This window comes from Erpetoichthys calabaricus, chromosome 2 (genome assembly GCF_900747795.2).
Source record: "Erpetoichthys calabaricus chromosome 2, fErpCal1.3, whole genome shotgun sequence".
NCBI classification, from domain to species: Eukaryota; Metazoa; Chordata; class Cladistia; order Polypteriformes; family Polypteridae; genus Erpetoichthys; species Erpetoichthys calabaricus.
The window spans coordinates 240,131,011-240,136,313 of NC_041395.2; the positions used below are offsets into that span (position 1 = coordinate 240,131,011).

Consider the following 5,303-nt stretch of genomic DNA (forward strand, 5'->3'; position numbering starts at 1 on the left):
GTTTAATAAAGTCAGACCACTCCCAGTGTGTTTTATAGACTGACATAATAGAGATATTGTCCAATTCCACTAACAGGATTTCAATGTTGTTGACCTGAGGCATGTTGGCCATCTTGACGATGAGATCGCTCCCCATGAAAATGGCCCTGCTGTATTTTTCATGTGGGCATTCTATAATTGGCTTCATTCCAGGGATCTGCAGGCGGCTGTTATTTTGGGCCTGGTGTGCCTCTTGCCAGCAGAGCACATGACAGTTGTGGTCTATGCAGATTTTTGCCATGATGTCTTGTTTGGCTCCTGTAAGTCTTTTGATGTTAGCAAAATTGACAGCTCGTGCCTGTTGGTAGCCATAACAACGTTTAGTTAAGTACCTGTAGTAGGGTTCACAGATTCGAATCTGACTGGGGTCGTGACAAAACTAATATCCATCAGTGCATCATCAGCAGTCACATCAAACATAGCCTTGTTCTGCCACTGTTTCATCTTCAAAAAAGAAGACTGGACAGAGGACCTGGACAAAAGAGTGGAAAACATCACTACCCAACAATGACATGTTCGTTGATGCCATATATATTGCATCCAAAAGAAACATACCACAAGGATGCAGCGCCAGCTATGCACCATGACTCTCCGATGACATGGTAGACTAGTATCAGAAGTACCAACAGATATCCCAAGCCAATATGTTCTCAGATAGCACAATTGCAGCTGGAATGGAATTGGCTTCAGAAAGAAAGACAGAAGTCATGGCAAAATGATTGAAAATGTGGATTTGACCCACAGTAGCTAGAAGGCCTGACTCACCCTCAGGAAGCTAAGCAATTACCGTAAAAAGGTAGAACTACACCATAATGTCACAGCAAACCAGGCTGCAATCCAACTCCTCCAAACAGGAAGCCAATAAGTAAACAAATGGAGGTGCAGATCAAACGACAACCTGACAAAGAAAACACTGTCTTCACCATGGAAAAACGTTACACCATAGAACCTGAAAAACGGTAAACAAGTGGGAATGGATGATATTTGCTCAAAACAGATAAAACACTTTGGACCGATGATAAGAGAGTGGATATTAAAGCTGTTCAAGATATGTTCTACCTCATACAATATCCCCAAACTATGGCAGCAGGCATGCATCATTGCCCTTCTAAAACTGGGTAAAGATGCCTCAGATCCCAAAAACTTCAGACCAATATCACTCCTTTGTCGCCTCTACAAACTCAATGAATGTCTCATCCTCAACCATCTGTCCCCCCGATCGAAGAACACATAATCCTGGACAATCTGGCTTCTGCCAGGGAAAATCATGCATGAAACAGATGCTCAATCTCATCCAACACAGAGAAGGCTTTTTAAAAGGAAAAATCACAGGCCCATTATTTGTAGACACTGTGAATCACAGGTTGCTTCTCTCTAAGATCTGTGACATCACACACGACTACTACCTAAGTGCAAGTCATCCAATTCCTACTGAAAAATAGACAATTTTTTTGATGAACTATGCAAAAAGTTGGAGACACCAACAAAATTGCCTTCCTCAGGGAAGGGTGCTAGCACCAACCTTTTTCAACATCTACACAAACAATCAACACATCCACCCTGAATGCAGAAGCTTCTTATATGCTGACGACCTATGCGTCACAGCACAAAAGAACGATTTCAAGACAGTCCTTACATCTGCCCTATCGAACCTCTCAATCTATTATAGCAAGAACTATTTGATACCAAAGTCGACCAAGACAGAGACTACTGACTTCCATCTTTGCCACCGGCAGGCAAACAGGAAGCTATGCATTATCTGAGATGGTACGGAAATATAACACCACCTGTACCATGTGTATCGTGGAGTCACCCTTGACCGGACCCTGACGTATACGGCCCATGTTGAAAAGATGATTGGGAAAGTCAGTGCTCGCAATAACATACTCGGGACATCGACCAACACCTGGTGGGGCACCAACCCAGCAACCTTATGCTCAATTGCACTCTCATTCTGTTATTCTGCAGCAGAATACACATGCCCAGGTTGGGAACAATCAGCACATGCCAGAAAACTCAACCCTATACTCAACAAGAGGTATTGCAATATCACTGGATGCCTAAAACCAACACCCATCAACAAACTCTACATACTGGCTGGTATTGCTCCACCAGATATAAGAAGAAATATGGCAAGTAGGCAAGAAAAACAACTAGAGGACCTGAGACACCCACTGTATGGCCATACCACTGTTTCTAAATGCCTGAAATCCCAGGAAAGTTACATACACAAGACCATCCGACCCCCTGGACACAACAGTAAAAGCAGCTAGGCTGGCGCAAGCACCTTAGAGACATCAACTCAATTAACATCTCTAGCCTAGAAGTGGAAAAACATTTTCCTGCTACTGGTGACTTGGACTGGACAAAATTGAAAAACCTTAAACTCCTATGTATTAGGACTGGAAGATCCAAAGCCAACATGACCAAGTGGGGTACTCCAATGACAGAAATCTATGCGACTGTGGGGAAAGATGGACCATGGAACATCTCTTGATCTGTCCACATCTGGATGAAAAATGCACAGTGGAGGACTTCACCATGGCCATGGACAGAGGAAAACCCTGTGCTTGCCACTAGAAGGGCATATAGAACCATAGTTTAAGGACTCAAGAAGAGAGACTGTGCTTCATAAGATCACATGGTTACACTGGGTTTACTTTACAAATAGGTAAGGACAAAGTGAAGATTAGAAGGGAGCAATAGAAGGTGGAACAACAGGTTAGAAACAGTGAAACATAAGGTGCGACTCAGAGAAGTAAAGTTGGCCATGCAGGTATGTAATAATATACAGTAGTTATAGGTAGTGTATGAAATGCACTGTGGTATTTGTGGGGAGGTATGGTTTCATGATGCCATGTTTTCTGAACACTGAAATCTTGCTCTAGTACTATAGAATGTACAAACAAATTGCCTGTCTAGAATTCCATCTGTTAGAATACAAATATCTTAAGAATGGTGGTGTAGTGGTAGTGCTGCTGCCTCACAACAAGGAGACAGAAGTTCATGTCCCAGGTGATCCTTGTATGGAGTTTGTATGTTGTCCCTATGTCCACATCGGCTTCCTCTGGGTACTACAGTCCAAATACATGCAAGTCAAAGGAATTTGGGAATGCTAAATTTAGCTCTAGTGTGTGTTTGTATGTGTAGGTGCTCAACCTGTTTCATCCAGTGATTGTTCCCTCCTTTTGCCAAATGCTTGCTGGGGTAGGCTCTGACTTTCCCACAGTCCTGGGGCCTCATGCATAACGGCGTGCGTAGAATTCGCACTATAACATGACGTAAGCACAAAAGCCGAAATGTGCTTACACACAGAAAAATCCAGATGCAGGAATCTGTGCGTTCCCCAGCTTCTGCGTTTTTCCGCTACATAAATCCCACTCAGCGTGCAAATTAATGCACGTTCATGCGCCTACTGCCCCACCCCAACTCCTCCCAGAATTACGCTTCTTTGAATATGCAAATCAGTATAAATAGCCCCTTACCTTCAGCGCTTCAGCAAGAGAATGGCGAAGGCACGTGAAAAAACAAAAAAAAAAAACTTCTGAGAATGTGAAATGGAGATCCTGCTAGCTGAAATAGAGGCCAGGAAAAATGTTTTATTTGGCAAGTTAGGAAGTGGCATTAGCAACAAAAGGAAATTGATGGAGTGGCATAGCATGGCGGACGCAGTCAAGAGTGCTGGAGCAGAAAATCGTACTGTGACCAAATTAAAAAAGAAGTGAAAAGGAGAGTCGCAACTCATCGTCTGCATGTTAGCTCCACTGGAGGAGGTACTGAACTCCCGGAGCACACACCGTTTGAGCAGTGAGTTGCAGCAATTATTGGCGACACACTCATTGTCGGCATTTTACCTGCGGGTGAGGGAGATTCTGACATCACTGCAGGTGCCGGTGAGTTTTTATTTCTTTTTTGTGATTACCATGATCCATACTCGTGTAAATAATTTGCATGAGTAATAAGACAAACAATCCGGTATTAATTACTGTTTATATACTTCTAGACAATAGTACAAAAGCTGACCCAAATGAGGAGGACATGGTTCCAGGCGATGATGGTGCTGCTTCTGTGCCGACCACATCTTCGGGAGCTGGCTGCTCACACACCCCTGCCTCGGAAACTGGTGGGCGATCATCTGGCCGTGTGCTGACTGATGCAGTCCTAGAATCTCAAAATGCATTGGTGAATGCGGTGAGAGATGTGGCCAATGAACTAAGAAATATCAAGGCCGCATTGTATAACATTAGCAAAAAATTAACTGATTTGGTGAAAAAATAAATGATGCATCTGCTTACCTGTTTTTACATTCTGTTAATTACATTCATTCGACATTGTAATGCTGTCCGGTGTGGCTGATCATTTGGTGGTCCAGGGTCAGGTTCATCATACCGCATCTCTTCAGGTACGGGCAAGTTACGAATGAGTGCAATATTATGTAGAATGCTACATGCTTGCACGATGTGACACACTTTCTGTGGACTATAGAGCAGCACTCCACCAGTCTTATCCAGGCAGCGCCAACGGCCCTTAAGCTGCCCTATAGTACGTTCTACCACCCCCCTGAGCCTGAGAGTGGAGGTCAGTATAACGTCGCTCTTGTTCAGTCAGTGGGTTGGCGAGAGGGGTGAGGAGGCACGTCTTCAGCGGGTACCCATTGTCACCTGAATAATCGTGTTATATGGTTACATCATACAGATAATGTACAACTGTAACCAAAAAGGTAATAAATGTCTTATCTTACCGAGAAGCCAGCCATCACGCACAGCACCATTTTCAAGTTTGTTCCTCACACTACTATGTCTCAGGATGAATGAATCATGAGCTGAGCCAGGCCATCTCGCAACAACATTAGTGAGGCGCATTTTCGCATCACTTATGATTTGCACATTAATAGAGTGAAAATGCTTTCTATTCACATAAACAAATTCATTCTGTGACGGTGCCTTTTATAGCAATGTGTGTGCAGTCGACCGCTCCGATTACATTGGGAAAACTAGACATTGCTGCAAATTGCGCTTTGATGTTTGCCTCTTCAACCGTAGTGTACGGAAATCTTATATATCTGCTTGACAAGCGGATAATACCATCCCATATAGCGGGCATGGCACGACTCAGTGATGACTGAGAAATACCGGATTAGTCAGCCAGTTCACTCTGAAAAGCTCCTGTGGCTAAAAACCCGAGAGTGGACAAAACTTGCAAAGGAACAGGTACAGCACAATTCCTCAAAGTCTGCCTTTTTAAAGCCAGCGCCAGTTCAGCAC

At 43.7% G+C, this 5,303-nt stretch overlaps 1 long non-coding RNA gene across 2 annotated transcripts; it reads right to left on the reverse strand.

The window, feature by feature from the left end:
• Positions 1-4,015: 4,015 nt before the first annotated feature.
• LOC127526523 (uncharacterized) lies at positions 4,016-4,936 on the reverse strand. Of its 2 annotated transcripts, none has more exons than XR_007934024.1 (2): positions 4,335-4,936; positions 4,016-4,200 (listed from the first exon to the last, which is right to left on the reverse strand). It is a non-coding gene; the product is annotated as an uncharacterized LOC127526523 (long non-coding RNA). The 2 variants fall into 2 exon arrangements; XR_007934023.1 differs by having other exon boundaries at positions 4,016-4,207.
• Positions 4,937-5,303: the final 367 nt, after the last annotated feature.